At 45.8% G+C, this 16,792-nt stretch overlaps 1 protein-coding gene and 1 long non-coding RNA gene across 7 annotated transcripts in view; one reads left to right on the plus strand and one right to left on the minus strand.

Annotated features, from left to right (window-relative positions):
* The first annotated feature begins 726 nt into the window (after window positions 1–726).
* The window catches only part of PPARA (peroxisome proliferator activated receptor alpha), a 76,582-nt gene continuing 60,516 nt past the window's right edge, over window positions 727–16,792 (plus strand). For 5 of the 6 annotated variants that reach the window (XM_060188768.1, XM_060188770.1, XM_060188769.1 and 2 more), the window contains exons 1-2: window positions 728–934; window positions 2,110–2,191. The gene's annotated coding sequence lies outside the window, so the exon portion shown is untranslated. Of the gene's footprint in view, window positions 935–2,109; window positions 2,192–16,792 lie in introns of all 6 variants that reach the window. The other variant, XM_060188773.1, reaches the window with a different exon arrangement.
* LOC132537989 (uncharacterized) lies at window positions 2,337–11,517 on the minus strand. The gene is made up of 3 exons (XR_009549388.1): window positions 11,397–11,517; window positions 5,088–5,222; window positions 2,337–2,406 (listed from the first exon to the last, which is right to left on the minus strand). It is a non-coding gene; the product is annotated as an uncharacterized LOC132537989 (long non-coding RNA).

A 16,792-nucleotide genomic window follows, 5' to 3' on the forward strand; every position in this document is an offset into this window, starting at 1 on the left:
CGCAAAGTCAGCTTTTGTGCACCGAGCTGGGGGCATGGCTCCCCGGCAGCAGGAGGTGAACTGGAGGGAGGGCGGTTGGAGTTAGCAGGGCTTGCCGCGCCCTTCATCCTGCTGGGCGCCCCCACCCTAGCACCCGCGCAGGCACCTCCACCACGTGTCCACGCGTCCTCCCAGCTCGCTCTCCCTTCTCCTTTTGCATTCCCGGATCCTGCGGAATGGTGTTTTTTCTGCCCTCCCTTCAGGCTCGGGGGAGGGGGGAGCGTCCCAGCCTCGGCCTCCGGTCTGCACCTGCCCCGCGCCCAGGCCTGCAGAGCCCGGCTCCTCGGGAGGAAGGTCCCCGCCAGCGTGCCCCCGAGGAGAGCGGGAACCACTCCGCGCCGGAGCCCGGCGCCCGCCCCCGCCCCCTCCTGAACTTCAGCCCCTCGGGGCTGTCGAGGCACCCGTGCTCCCTCGCGGCGCCGCGCCCTAGCCAGCCCGCTCACCCGCACCTCTCCTGCCTCGGTTTCCCCACTGGCACCGAGCTGCGGGACAGGAGGAGGGAACCGCCCGGAGCTGCCCAGCCGCCCCGGCGGCCCCGCCCCGCCCCCGCGCGCAGCCAATGGGGAGCCGCCGTGCGGGGGGGTGTGTCCCGCCCGGGGCCTCGTCCGGGGCCCTGGGGGCGGGGCCGCAGCTCCAGCCTCCCGCTTAGCCCGGGCCCGGGCCCGGGGCCGGGGGGAGGGGGGGGCGGGGGTGCGAGGGGCGGCGCGTGCCGTGGGGGCGCGGCTGGCACTGGAGCGGGGAGGCGGCGCCGGGCATGGGCAGGGGACTCGGCGGCCCCAGCGCGGGGGCAGCGGGCGGCGAGGGCGGAGGCGGCCTCTAGCGCCCTGCCCGGCACCGCCTCCCTCCGCGCGCTCGCCCGCACGGCGGACAGACAGGCGGCGGACCGCGGCCTCAGGTGCCCGGGGCCGGTGGGCGCGAGCGGGGCTTTCCGGGCCGGGGCTCCCCACCCAGGACTCCGAGCGGAGGACCCCGGGGGGGGACAGGACACCCGGGCGCATGCGCCCGGCCCGGGGGCGCGGGGTGAGGGCCGGGGGGCGCGGAGCGAAGTGCAGGCAGCTGACTGGCGCGGGGCTTCCCGGGGCCCTGGGGGGACCCCTCTGCTCGGTCTCTCTGGGGGTGCCTGGCGTCGGGGACTGTCGGATGAGCTACGGGCTGCGCGAAGGTCCAGGCCCGGGGGTCCAGGTCGTCCCCCAGGAGCGAAGACAGGCCTAGCAGCCTGGGGCATCCGGCACGCGCGTGCATGGGCGCGGTCAAAACTTAGGGCGTCACGGGCTCGGGGGTGGGGGCGTTCCGTGAGGCTCCCCAGGGACCCGTGAGGCCGGGTGACCCTCGCACCGACCCTCGGGACAGTGTGTCCGGCGGCTGCGCTGAGAAGCGCTCGCGAGCCAATCTCACAGCTGCCCCGAACCTCGGAGAAACTTCACTTAGTTGGAGCGCGGTGTAGACCCATGCGCCCAGAGCCACGACCAAGGTTCCCCCAAATCCGGTTATGCGACCCCCGAGGGGTGAGGTCTGCAGGAGGAACCCCAGAGGGTGGCCTGTTCCTAGAGCCACCCGCAGACTCAAGTGACAACTGTACACCAGTGCTTTCTTACCCTTTCTTTTCTACCTTCCTTCCTTCCTTCCTTCCTTCCTTCCTTCCTTTTCTTCTTTCACTCTCTTTCCTTCTTTCTGTTTTTTAAGTTTAGAGGGAAGATGCGCCCCAAATGTCAAGGATCTTTCTACGAAAAGTCCGTGGTTGTATAATGCCCTGAGTTTAGCGGGGCGCTCTGGAGAGACTGAGCACACCAACGCCCCAGCCATCCTCCCCACACTAGTGTCTCTCTCGCTCGTTCTGTCTCTCTACACACCCAGCCACCCCCCACACACACTCCGTTGTTTAGGAAGAGGAGCATCAGGAAATGGGGGCTGGAGGAAGGGTACAGGCTTTTCTGGGGAATGACCCTTTGACACCACTGTCATTGAAGAATCAGGGTCACGGTGACTTTCCCTTTCCAAGGTGGTGGAGAGTTGGGGAGAATCCAGAGGACATAACGTAATCATTTCCTCCTGTCTCCTCTAACTGCCAAGGCTGAAGTTATAGACCCTGCCTTCTCTGTGAAGGGACAACTTGTGGCAAGAGAAGCTCGGGATCAAGATACTGCTGTCACAGGTAAAGAAAAGATTTTGATTACTCTTGTTTCCAGCCAGAGGTGTTTCCGTTGCCCTGCAGACTAGCAATTTGGGGATTATCACGTGTGATGCAACGTTGGATGTATTTTTTTCAGTGCTTTGAAAATGAAATACATTGGGAGAGATTCTCTTTTAAGAGCTGACGTATTGTGTTATTTCACAGGAAACTTTATTTCTTTATGGCAGGCTGGTTCCCTGTAATTTAAAAGTAGATAATGTAACTGTGAAAATGTTATTACTTAACAGACACTTAAGTAGGAACAGGATGCCAGCTCTGAGCTGTTTTAATTCTCATCTGAATGTCATACAGATGGTTTCCCTGGACTAAGAACTCTCTACCAGGACTGCCCTCAGCTAGACCAGAGACTCTGGGTAGGGGACCAGATTGGAGTGGCCACAGAAATCCATACAGTGAAGAAATCCAGACAATTCTATACACCTCTGAAACCAGAGCAAAGTATTTGACTACTGGGTGTGGGGGGTGGGGTAGGGAGAAGAGTGTTCCCTTTTTTTTTCTTACACTTTAGTTATATCACTGAACAAGCTATATGCCTTGTTCTTTTTATTAGCACATTTGTCAATCTTATAAACAGATGTGTATACATTGTGGTGTGCATATGAAAGGGTAGGAACAAGAGGAGAGAGACAGCATGCTTCTTCTATATTGAACAATTTTGCCAATTCTGCTGTGTAGACTGTTGAGTTACAGGGGGAAAAAAAATCTTACCATGAGATTTTACTTAAACTTTTAAATGTCTACATAATGTTTGGTTGTGTGTTTATGCAATGATTATTTAGTCTACCCCTCTGGAGGTACTTTTGTTTATTTGGTTATGTATGCGTTTAAAAAAATGTTATTATCTTTATTTATTGGGTAGAAACAGCCAGAAATTGAGAGGATAGGTGGAGATAGGGAGAGAGAAAGAGAAACATCTGCAGCACTGCTTCACCACTTGCAAAGCTTCCCCCCTGCAGGTGGTAACCAGGACCGGGAGCTCGAACCCTGGTCCTTGCGCATTGTGAAATGTGCACTCAACCAGGTGCACCACCACTTGGCCCCCTTATGTATTCATTCTATAAATATTTATCCACTGGTTGTAGTGGTTGTTGTCCCTGGAACTGAGCAAGGTAATCATGGGAGCCCTATGGACTGCATGTACCAGGGGAGTCACAGCTGCTGGAATAGTGCTTTTCTTTTCTCCTCGCTCTTTAAAGTAAAAGAGTGGCAAGATTGGCCCAGGAGCCCCCTCCCTCCCCATCAGTGGTGTGGCAGACATATGAGGCCCTGGGTTCATTCCCTGACACCCACCGCAGGAAGGAAGGGAGGAAGGAAAGGAAAGGAAAGGAAAGGAAAGAAGAAAGAAGGAAGGAAAGAAGGGAGGGAGGCAGGAAAAGTTTATCCTCTTCTCCAAGTGTGCAAAGCCATCCTTGGTGCAATTCCCCATGCGGAGGGTCCTCACATCTGGAAGACAAGCTGTATGTTCCATGAAGTCACCCCTGACCATGAGCCTAGTGCTTCTACAGTGTTCCCCATGGGACTGCTTCCTAAGTTCTCCTCCTCTTTATCAGTGGTCTTGAAACCTTACTTCTGAATGGACAGGATTCTAGGGGGAAGGTTGGGACCTAAGATTGAAAGATTGGGTTTAAGTGAAAATGATTACTATCTGTCTCTGCTACCCATTAGTATGTTGACACTGATTTTAGAACACAAAAGACAGCAACCAAAGAGACATCTTTCCCAACTAGTTCCTAATCTCTCCTGACCCTTAAAATCTATAAAAGAGGGAGCCAAGTGGTGGCACACTTGGTTGAGTGTACTACCCATCACCATGCTCAAGGACCAGGGTTCAAGCCCCCACTCCCCATCTGCAGAGGTGGGAGGGACACTTCACAAGCAGTGAAGCAGGTCTGCAGGTGTCTATCTTTCTCTCTCCCTGTCTACCTCCCCCATCCCTTTCAATTTCTCTCTGTTCTATCAAAGTAAAAGTAAAAGTAAAAGAAAACATGGCCACCAGGATTGGTGGACCAAGTCCCAGAAACCCTGGTGGAAATTAAAAAAACAATGGGAAAAAAACAATAATGGAAGAGTAACTTACCTGTTACATACTTTATTATAGGAGGTAATTCTAGAAGGGACCCAAAGATACTGAAGGCTGTGGTCCTGGAGCTGAGAAAATCTGATGACCTTGTGCCACACACACACTCCCCCCTCCTCACCCACCCAGAGCAAGGTCTGAGTTTCCCAGCCTCTCCCTGCCTTTTAGCTTTGTAAATTTTTCATGGAAGCAAAAGGATAAAAGAGTGTGGTGACAGGGTTGAGCATCAGTCTGGCCTCCACTATAGTTTCTAAGGGCAATAAATAAGGTCTTTTTCTTTTTTTTTTTTTAAAAAAGTATCCTCTTCATCTTGAAATATGAAGAAACTAGACTGTGGGGGGCTGAGCAGTAGCGCAGTGGGTTAAGCGCACATGGCACAAAGCACTGGATTGGCTTAAGGATCCTGGTTTGAGCCCTTGGCTCCACACTTGCGGGGGGGGGGGGTCACTTCACAAGCAGTGAAGCAGGTCTGCAGGTGTCTATCTTTCTCTCCCCCTCTCTGTCTTCCCCTTCTCCCTCCATTTCTCTCTGTCCTATCTGGCAACAACAATAGCAATAACAATAATAACAATAACAATAGCAACAAGGACAACAAAAATGGGAGAAATGGCTGCCAAAAGCCCTGGATTCATAGTGCAGGCACCAAGCCCCAGCAATAACCCTGGAGACAAAAAGAAGGAGGAGGAGGAGGAGGAGGAGGAGGAGGAGGAGGAGGAGGAGGAGGAGGAGGAGGAGGGACTAGAATGCCAAGAGGGAAAGTATACTTACCATCTGTCTTACCTCACTCTGTAGTGATCAGTCTTTTCTTTGCATGCTGTGAGCACCTGTGTTTTCATTCTAAAGATTCTTTTTGGTTTTTTCCAGCAAGGGTTTTGCTAAGGCATTCCACCCTTCTCAGTAGTCTTTCTTTTTTTCCTTTCCAGTGGAGAGGGGGAGGGAGAGATAGAGGTAGAGATAGAGGAAGAGACACCAAACATCACTTCAGCTACATGTGGTGGCTGGGGGCCTAGAACCAGGCCTTCCCACATGGGGAAGTGTGCTCTTCCAGCTGAGCTATTTCTTAGCCCCCCTATATTAAACATCCCTTAAGTAATATTTAACTATTTTAATTTGCATGTTTCTTTGCTTTGTGTAAGTTTTGAACACAGTGAATCCACTCCTCTCTTTTTCCCCAGGTTCCATGTGTGAAAGGACATATTCTTGATGGCAAATAGAATGAGGGTCTTACTTTCCCAGTAGCAGTGGTTTTTTATTTTTTAATTATCTTTATTTATCTATTGGATAGAGATATCCAGGAATCAAGAGGAAAGGGAGAGAGACAAAGAGACACCTGCAACACTGCTTCACCACTCGCAAAGCTTTCCCCCTGCAGGTGGAGAGCAGGGGCTTGAACCCAGATCCTTGTGCATTATAACTTGTATGCTCAAGCAAATACACCACCACCCAGCTCTATAGCCAGTGTCTTTGTTGAACATTTGTACTAATTTGTTGCTTGGCAGCTAGAGGACGTGGCCTGTATGATTTCTGCTCTGGGGGGAGGGATTTGAGGGGCTTTTAAAAAAAAAATTTTGGACATAATCATTGTTTTAGTGTTTCACAAACATCTCAAAACAAGTTATAGCAACTTTTTGTAGACTAGACATTTGCCATATCTGCCCTTTGCCTTAAAGTTTACAAAGAACAATCGAGCTTACCTCCAGGGCCACACCATATGGAATCAAATGTCCTACCACTGAGCTGTACCCCCCTCCAGAGGCCATGTCATGTGGTTTCGGGAAATTAGGCAAAGGATTTTAATTTCCAACTTGATGTTAACTTAGTTTGAAGGTAAGAACCAAAGAATACAAGTTCTGAATGTCCCAGTGGACTGTATTAAAAAAAAAAAAAAAAAGCCTGTTTCTTTCCCCAAGTGTTCCTGTTGCTTGGAAGCAGTGAGCTTTTGGGGGGGGGAGGGGGAGAAAGCAAATTTTCCAGCATGTTCTATGAGTAGCAAACAAAACCTGGTCTAATTTACTTACTATCTGGATTTATGTTTGTTCTTTGCTTCTAGAATTTTTAATTACTTGGAACTTTACAGTGTGTTATTATTATATCTGGAAGGGTTTAGGTACTTCCAAAAGTGAAGAACTTACTCCCTACTGAGTCAGTTCTGTTAAAGCTATTTTTTCTGTTGTTGTACTGTATGTACTTTGAGGACAACATAGAAGAGTACTTGAAACAGCTTGATATAGAGCAAAGGTATTGGGTCTCTCCTCATGAGAAGTAGATTGTCAGCTCTTTCCTTCCAGGCCTGGGATCTTAGTCCACCTTTCATCAGAAAATCGTTCTCACTTCTCTGAAGGAGTGGGAAGTACAGAAGTGGTGACTTAACAGCAAAAATTTTCACAAAACCATTCAAAAAGATAAAAAACACTGCCCCCCTACCAGCCCAGTAGGTGTCTTAAGAGACAGAACCCCACACCCTGGGTCCTTCGTGTCTCACCTGCCACCTCTAATGCTGCTTTGGAGTTTGCTCTGACCATTGTATATTTTTTCAAATGCCTGCAGAAAGAATCACCTTTCACCATTTTTTTAAATAGGTGAACTGAATGGGAGTTCTGCACTCCTAAGAACAGACTATTCAATGAATAATGTGTGTTTTCTCTGACTGTGGCTGTGTCCTCAGGCTTGAGTGTGGATGTGGTTTGTGTTTGTCCATCACTGCACAAGCAAAGGGTTGTTCCTTATTCTCGGAGGGCCTTTGTTGAAAGAAATCATCCCCTCCATGAACACAGCTGGGCTGTTTTACCTGTGTTGCAGTTTTTTGTGACTCTGACCTTCCCCTTAGTCTTACTCACTGAGCAGAGTGTCTTGTTCATTTTGATCTAGTTGGCCTGATAAGCAATTGACAAGGGTTAAATCCTGCATGTACTTGTGGTTGGGCCCTGATGGATTCTGATGCCTATAGGAGCTGCCCAGGGGCCCTGGGAAGTGGAGCCAGTAGGCCTGCCCACCACACAAAGGATCCCACTGAGTACCCCGCAGCTTCCCTGGACCGGGATGGCAAAGTCCATCCTTCCACCAATGCACAGAGCTGGGGGTGAGGAGGGCAGTCCCTTGTGGTGTGTCAGACTGCCACATGTTGTTTTTCGCACTGGTGCTGCAAAGGTGGTGGCTGCCCTTGAAATGATTTTATTTATAAGTCCCACTAGGTTTGGTATATATTAGACATTAAGCGAACTCTTTATGAGATGATCTACACATGTAATTAGCATAAACAGGTTTTTTCTTTTCTTCTGCAAGCATGTGGCTTCAAATTCTAAACAGCTGGGTCAGTAAGAAAAGGGGTGTGCAGGAGGTAGGGAGTTCTTATGCTACAGGATAAGGGTCCTCTAGTGATGAAGGTAAGAGATTCACAGGAGAAATGGGAGGGGACATTGATTCAGTACCTTGTGTGTCAAGATCAGCCCTCAGCTGATTGCTTTTACTGCTTTTACTTTTAAGAGTGAGGATTTCCTCCTCGTTTGTTTGCTTTTATACTTCTTAAAATTTTATTTATTTATGTATTGGATAGAGCCAGCCAGAAATTGAGAGGGAAGGGATGATAGAGAGGGAGAGAGACAGAGAGACACCTGCAGCACTGCTTCACCACTCACAAAGCTTTCCCCCCTGCAGGTGGGGGCTGGGGGCATGAACCCGGGTCTTGAACCCGGGTCCTTGCACACTGTAACATGTGCACTCAACCAGGTGCTCCACCACCCAGCCCCCTGCATTTACACTTCTAACTTAGAGACCCCAATCAATTCTTTGGGGGTGGGGTGGAGAGGAAGTCCCACTCTGAACAGTGACTCAGGAAAGCAGTTCAGTGTCCCTTCTTGTCTCCAAGGCTGTGAAGTTTCATGTGAAATTATAATACAGTTAGATGAACAGTAGATTACAGTTCCTTTTTGTTTCCTTCAATTTTTTAGGGTGAGTGAGGCCCCACATTTTTTTTTCAGCCATTTGTAACTGAATAAGTCTGTGGTTTCTGTGATAACCACACCAAGGTGACCAATCACCAAGCTCCAATGAAAGGTGCTAGTTATTTAGAGAAAAGGGTAGGTATGTTTCTTTCTAAAATGCTCTAAGAAATCCATGTCTGCCTTGCTTGAATATAAATTATTATTTAAATAAATATTAATGATTAATTAAATTAATTAAACTGAGGTGGAAAGGGCTGATAAAAAGGGAGCGAGAAAGACCTGCAGTACTGCTTCACTGTTCATGAAGCTTCCTTCCTGCAAGGTGGGGCTGGGGGCTTGAACCTGGGTCCTGAGCATGGTAATGTGTTCACTCAACTGGGTACACCACCACTAGGCCCCCTGGCAATTTTCCTTTTTTTACAAAAAGAATTTTAGGAGCATTTTCAGGTAACTTTCTCTGTGGGACCAACTGACATGGTTCGTCTGCCCCTATGAGGACCATTTCCCTAGAACAACTTGGTAACTGGGTTAGTAATAGCTTCATTAGCTTCTTTATTTACTCTCCACTCACTTTCTGCTAATGGGTTTTTTTTTTTCTCCATGTGTTTGGGATGGAATTAACACAAATGACATTTGAAAGGAATATGGGGGAGAAATTTGGTTTAGATAGAATCATCTCTTGGCATGTGTGTGGACTTTGCTTATAGTTGGAAACAAACAATACACTATCTGATATGTTTACAGCATCCTTGGGTTTAGGATTTGTGAGAAGAGCATTCTGCTTGAGTGTTACTGTCTTCTTCTACCCCTTTTCGAAAATCGTACGGATTCTGTGCCCAGTAGGCAGGGGAATCTTGTCCTTTCTCTGCAGAGCTCTGATGCTTCTCAACAAGCAAGCCCAAATGCTCGGAAGGTCAGAGAAGACCCTTCTTTCTTGCTTTCCTTTGAAAAACGATTTTGCTAAGGGCACTTTCCAGACAGGAAGACCTCTTCTCACTGCTGTTCTTAGATCATAAAAATAAACCTCATTGGGGCCAGGTGGTGGTGCACCTGGTTGAGCACACATATTACAGTGCACAAGGACCCGGGTTCGAGCCCCTGGTCCCCACCTGCAGGGGGAAAGCTTTGTGAGTGGTGAAGCAGGTCTGCAGGTATCTCTCCCTGTCTCTCTCTCTCCCCTTCTCCTCTCAATTTCTGGCTGTCTCTATCCAATAAATAAATAAAGATAGTAAAAATAAATAAAATAAAATAAACCTCATCCATTATTTTCAAGAAAGTTTTAAAAGAGAGGTTATTTTAAAGACATTGCACATATACAGATAGCCAAGATGAAAGCTTGGTGGAGAGTGAACCCTGAAACAAAAGCTTTGAAAAAATGAGCAGTGGGGAGAAGAGGGTGTTGGGGTGTTCGCAGCTGGTGTGCTGAAAAGAAAAGACCAGCACAAACAGGGTTAAAAGACCTTGTGTGACAACTGATGACAAGAGAAAGTGGGAGGTGGACATACTAGTGCCAGGAACATTTATCCAAGCAGTGGTCTGACCTGGAGAAAGGGCAGGGCAGAGGGGTGTGTATGGGCAGGGGCTAGGGAACAGAGAGCTGATCACAAACTGGGGTTCAGTGACTCCTGAAACAGCTCTCCCTCCAAAGGAGCTGCCTGCAAACTAGAGATAATCACCTCAGGCAAGAACCAGGAAGGACAGGTTTATGGTTCCTGGTTCTGGTGACAGTGTGGGGGTGAGGTCTAAACAGAAAGCTTTCAATGATGAGCTCTAGGCTCAATTTCAAAGTTGCATATATAGAGTGTAAAGGCTCTTTAGAAGGATATCAATTTAAAAAAGAAGAAAACACAGTATTACACACACACACACACACACACACACCCCAGCACAGAAAATTATCGATTGCTTTTGTCTGACTTCTCTTTACTTAGATGGATCTAACAAAGTTAGCTTTTAGTGTCTAGGTCAGAAGTCTAAGTAAAGGTGAATATTTAACCACATTCAAGGACACCCGATAATCTTTAATACTAATAGAGACCCAGGACTTCAGAGAAACAAGAACCTCCAAAAGGAAAAATAGCTGGGAAAGCAGATCCACCCTTGCCTGATTTGTGAAATGATAAAGGGCACTAAGCTCAGGAAGTACTCAGTTGCTCTTTTCAGAATGTGGGAAATCAAACGTGGGCTTTCTGAGTCCCATCATCCATTTTTTAAAATTTATTTTATTTTATATTTATTTATTTATTCCCCTTTTGTTGCCCTTGTTGTTTTATTAGTTATTATCGATGTCATTGTTGTTGGATAGGACAGAGAGAAATGGAGAGACGAGGGGAAGACAGAGAAGAGGAGAGAAAGACAGACACCTGCAGACCTGCTTCACCGCCTGTGAAACGACTCCCCTGCAGGTGGGGAGCCGGGGGCTCAAACCTGGATCCTTTTGCCAGTCCTTGAGTTTGGCGCCACCTGCGCTTAACCCGCTGCGCTACCGCCCGACTCCCACCATCATCCATTTTTAAGGAGATATTTCAGAAAGATGCATCCCCCATTTTGATCTTAGATCTCATGTGTTTTCTTTGAGAATGGGGTCTTTGCAAGATCAGAGCGAGCAAGCAATCAGAACTTAGACCCCAGAAAAGAAGCTGCTATTAAGAGATGAAAAGGGAGTTGGGCTGTAGCACAGTGGGTTAAGCGCAGGTGGCGCAAAGCGCAAGGACCTGCGTAAGGATCCAGCTTCCAGCCCCCCGGCTCCCCACCTGCAGGGGGATCGCTTCACAGACAGGTGAAACAGGTCTGCAGGTGTCTATCTTTCTTTCCCCATCTCTGTCTTTCCCCTCCTCTCTCCATTTCTCTCTGTCCTATCCAACAACAATGACAACAATAATCACAACAATAAAAAAACAACAAGGGCAACAAAAGGGAATAAATAAATAAAACAAATATTTAAAAAAAAGAGGTGAAAAGATGAAGTTTCAACCCATCTAGCCATCTGTTAGTCATTCATCCATGGCTCCCCGAGCTTATTAACCTACATGGAGTAGAACTGTACAAGGACCAAGGAAGTGGATTGAGCTTTCTGGTCATGTGTCTGCCTTCCTCAGAGCCCTCTGGCTGCCTCTCTTGCTCTGCCAGCCTTTAAGCTCACTGTTACCTGGATTCAACCTGGCTGCCTTCCAAGAGGCCTTGGAACTGTAGCGTTGCTGTCACAACCTCACACCCAACTCCCACCACCTTCTTCTTTTGCTTCTTTTAGGTACAACTGGGGCCTTGCATATGTATGATTTCCCAGCTCTGGGCCAGCCTTTTTTTTTTTTTTTTTTTGATTCAAATAGACAGGTGTAAAGAGACAGATACAGGGAGAGATGTCACAGAACCAATGCTTCTGTTGCCATAACAACTCCAACAGTGTGCCAAGACTTGAACCTGGGTTGCATGCTTGGCAAGGGAGGTAACCTACCCAGTGTTCTATCTGTCTGATCTCCACAGTATCCTTTTTTAAAAAGTACCCTTTTTACTTACTTATTTACATAATAAAAACAGAGAAAAGGAGAGTTAGAAGCAGAGTATCAGTCTGGCATATGTGATGCCAGGGATCAAACTCAGGATCTCATGTTTGTAAGCTCAAAGTCCACAACATTTTAAAAAAATACTGATTTATTGGGCCGGGTTTTGGCACACCTGGTTGAGCGCACATATTACAGTGCCCAAGGACCTGGATTAGAGCCCCTGGTCCCCACCTGCAGGGGGAAAGTTTTGTGAATGGTGAAGCAGTGCTGCAGTTGTCTCTCTGTCTCTGTCCCTCTCTATTACCCCCTTTCCTCTTGATTTCTGTCTGTCTCTATCCCATAAATAAAGATAATAAAAAATATTTATTTATTTAATTTTAATGAGAGATAGAGAATGTGAAAGAGGGAAAGAGAGAAAAGGGGAGAGAGAGAGGCAGGCTAGAGCACTGCTCATCTCTGGCTTATATTGGTACTGTGGATTGAACCTGGGACCTCAGGGCCTCGGGCATGAAAGTCTTTTGCAGAACCATTATGCTGAGACCTCAGCCCTAATAGTATTCTCAACGACACTCTTGAGCCCTTAGTGAGTCTCCAAATGTCTAGTTCTGAGTTACCCAGAGTTCCCCCTGCTCTGACCTTGACCTTGGACCTTCCTCCCTACCTGATAAATAAACTTCTGCTGGTACCTTAGAAGCAAGAAACACAAGGGCCTGACTCATAGCTTGCAAATTCAGTCTGAGAGGGACTGCTCAGTGGGCCTGTGCCTGTCTCCTCTTCTACAAATAGAGCAAATACTGGCCACTGATGGTGTACCAGACACCGGGTCCACCTCTATGTGCCTTTGCTTGTTACTCTTTAGTCATAATTGTTGGAAAAAGTCATGATGCACTTTTGCATAGAAAAGGGGACCATGTGGGAGCTGCGAGCAGCAGATTGCTTTCTCTCCTCTCCTCTCCTCTCCTCTCCTCTCCTCTCCTCTCCTCTCCTCTCCTCTCCTCTCCTCTCCTCCTCTCCTCTCCTCTCCTCTCCTCTCATCTCCCGGATCAACTAGGAATACCAAAGGAGACCACCCGGATCAAAACAAGACAGGACTAGAATGACCACAGGAACCCAGTAAATCACCCGTGAGTACAAACATGCGTGGCTGGTGACAGAGAGGAGAGAGGGGCCTAAGGAGAGATTAAGTGACTGTTAACAGTTTATCAGTGGACATACCACCTCCAGTCTGCTCCACCAACAAGGGGACAGCTGAAGGGAGGAAAGGACTCCCCAGAGACTCACCAAGTGCAACTCTGAGTCTACATTGCTACTACCCTCAGAATCTGGAGCAGCAACAGGGAGGGACACCAGGGGACAGAGATCTAACCGGGAAACTCAGGAGAAGACCTATACCTCGGTGGCATATCTGAGGGGCTGTGAAAGTCTCTTTGCATAACCACTGGATTATCTCTGCCACACCCTGCTTTATCTCTTGGTCAGGAGTCAGTGATTAAGCTAAGAAGCCTATTGATAGTTTAAAAGCCCTCAGGCTCCCATAGCCTACAGGGAAGAAAAAAAAAAAAGAGGCTTTTACACCACTGAGCTCCAACTCAGGGATTGAAAAAACTGTTAACTTCCACCACAGTAAAACCTTTAATTAAATTACTTAGACACAAATCAATCCAGGCAATAGTGATCAGTAATTTGAAAAGTACTGATAAAGGGAGCTCATAACATAATATATAAAATGGTTAAAACAACAAGAAAAAATATTGGAGACTCGAACCAGGACAAGAGTCCAGCTAAAAGTCCTCCAGAGGGTGAAGCACAAAACAACGAGTTCAACATCCAAACATTAGCTAAGGAAATAATAACAGGAGTGAGTAAAGAATTTGAAAAAATTGTAATCAGAAATGCAGTAAAAACAAATGAGAATATGGAAGAAAATTCTAATTATCTCATGGTTATTAGAGAGCTGAAAGCTGAAATCGCTGAGCTAAGAAGGCAACTAGCTGAACAAGCTAAAACAGTATCAGAGCAGGGCAACAAAATAGATGAACTCCAGAAAGCAGTAGAGGGCAGAGAGAATAGAATCTATGAGGCTGAAAACAGAATTAGCAAGATTGAGGATGAATTAGAGACAACTAAAAAAGAAGTAAGAGATCTCAAAAAGAGATTAAGAGATGCTGAAAACAACAACAGAGTCCTATGGGATGACTTCAAAAGAAACAATATACACAGTATTGGCTTACCAGAGGAAGAAAGAGAAGGGGAGGAAGAAAGCGTTCTCCAGGCCATAATAGCTGAAAATTTCTCTAGTCTAGACAACACCAAAGACATAAAGATTCAAGAAGCCCAGAGGGTCCCAAACAGAATTAACCCAGACCTAAAGACACCAAGACATGTCATACTTAGAATGGAAAGGAATAAGGATAAAGAAAGGATCCTCAAGGCTGCAAGAGAAAAACAAAGAGTCACCTACAAAGGAAAACCCATAAGATTAGCAGCAGACTTCTCCATACAAACACTACAGGCCAGAAGAGAATGGCAAGATATCTATCGAGTGCTCAATGAGAAAGGCTTTCAGCCAAGAATACTATATCTTGCTAGACTGTCATTCAGACTAGATGGAAGCATCAAAACCTTCTCAGACAAGCAACAATTGAAGGAAGCAACCATCACCAAGCCTGCCCTGAAAGAAGTTCTGAAAGGTCTCCTATAAACAACCAGACCACCACAAATAGGACATATATCAAAACACTCTAAAACTCTACAAGAATAGCGTTAAAATATCTTCAATCTTTGATATCAATAAATGTCAATGGCCTGAATTCACCTATTAAAAGACACAGAGTAGGAAGATGGATCAGAAAACACAACCCAACAATATGTTGTCTACAGGAAACTCACCTAACTCAACAAGACAAACACAAACTTAAAGTGAAAGGATGGAAAACTATCATACAAGCCAATGGCCCACAAAAAAGGGCAGGAACAGCTATTCTCATATCTGACATGATAGACGTTAAAATAGATAATATTAAAAATATAGGACTGGACACTACTTAATGCTCAGAGGATCAGTCAATCAAGAGGACATAACAATTATTAACATCTGTGCACCCAATGAGAAGCCATATAAATACATCAAACATCTACTGAAAGAGCTACAGCAATATATTAACAGCAACACAGTCATAGTAGGGGACTTCAACACCCCACTATCTCAACTTGACAGATCATCCAGGCAGAAAATCAATAAAGACATAAGGGAGCTAAATGAAGAGATAGATAAACTAGAACTATTGGACATTTTCAGAGTCATTCATCCCAAGAAACTGGAATACACATTTTACTCAAATCCACATGGATCATTCTCAAGGATAGACCATATGTTAGGCCACAAACACAGCATCATTCAATTCAAGAGCACTGAAATCATCCCAAGCATCTTCTCAGACCACAGTGGAATTAAACTAACACTTAACAATCAACAAAAGATTAGTAACAGTCCCAAAATGTGGAAGCTCAACAGTACACTTCTTAACAACTTCTGGGTCAAAGAGGAAATCAAGGAAGAAATCAAAATGTTTCGAGAGTTCAATGAAAATGAAGACACAAGCTATCAAAATATTTGGGACACAGGTAAAGCAGTCCTAAGAGGGAAGTTCATAGCTATACAAGCACACATTAGGAAACAAGAAAAGGCACAAATAAATAGCCTGATAGCACATCTTAAAGACCTAGAAGAAGAACAACAAAGGAATCCTAAAGCAACCAGAAGGACAGAAATCACTAAAGTTAGGGCAGAAATAAATAACATTGAGAATAGGAAAACCATACAAAAGATCAATAAAAGTAAATGTTGGTTCTTCGAAAGAGTAAACAAAATTGACAAACCTTTAGCCAGACTCACAAAACAAAAAAGGGAGAAGACCCAAATAAATCGGATAGTAAATGAAAGAGGAGATATCACAACAGACACTGCAGAAATTCAACATATCATGTGAGGCTTCTATGAACAACTATATGCCACCAAGCTAGAGAACCTGGAAGAAATGAATGATTTCCTAGATACCTACCAACTTCCAAAACTAAGTAAAGAGGAAGTGGATAACATGAACAGGCCCATCACAGCTAATGAAATTGAAACAGTTATCAAAAATCTTCCCCAAAATAAAAGTCCTGGACCAGATGGTTTTACAAATAAATTCTACAAAACTTTCAAAGAAGAACTAATACTTCTACTTTTAAAAGTCTTCCAGAAGATTGAAGACACTGGAATACTCCCTGCCAGCTTCTATGAAGCCAACATCACCCTGATACCAAAAGCAGACAGGGACACAACCAAAAAAGAAAACTACAGACCAATATCTCTGATGAACATAGATGCAAAAATATTGAACAAAATTCTAGCCAACCGGATACAGCAGTATATCAAAAAGATTGTTCATCATGACCAAGTGGGGTTTATCCCAGGCATGCAAGGTTGGTTTAATATACATAAATCAATCAATGTGATCCACCACATCAACAAAAGCAAGACCAAAAACCACATGGTCATATCAATAGATGCAGAGAAAGCCTTTGACAAAATACAACATCCCTTTATGATCAAAACACTACAAAAAATGGGAATAGATGGAAAATTCCTGAAGATAGTGGAGTCTATATATAGCAAACCTACAGCCAGCATCATACTCAATGGTGAAAAACTAGAAGCATTTTCACTCAGATCAGGTACTAGACAGGGCTGCCCACTATCACCATTACTATTCAACATAGTGTTGGAAGTTCTTGCCATAGCAATCAGGCAGGAGCAAGGAATTAAAGGCATACAGATTGGAATAGAAGAAGTCAACCTCTCCTTATTTGCAGATGACATGATAGTATACATGGAAAAACATAAGCAAGAATCCAGCAAGAAGCTTTTGGAAATCATCAGGCAATACAGTAAGGTGTCAGGCTATAAAATTAACATTCAAAAGTCAGTGGCATTCCTCTATGCAAACACTAAGTTAGAAGCAATTGAAATCCAGAAATCAGTTCCTTTTTCTATAGC

This window comes from Erinaceus europaeus, chromosome 4 (assembly GCF_950295315.1).
Source record: "Erinaceus europaeus chromosome 4, mEriEur2.1, whole genome shotgun sequence".
Classification (NCBI taxonomy): Eukaryota; Metazoa; Chordata; class Mammalia; order Eulipotyphla; family Erinaceidae; genus Erinaceus; species Erinaceus europaeus.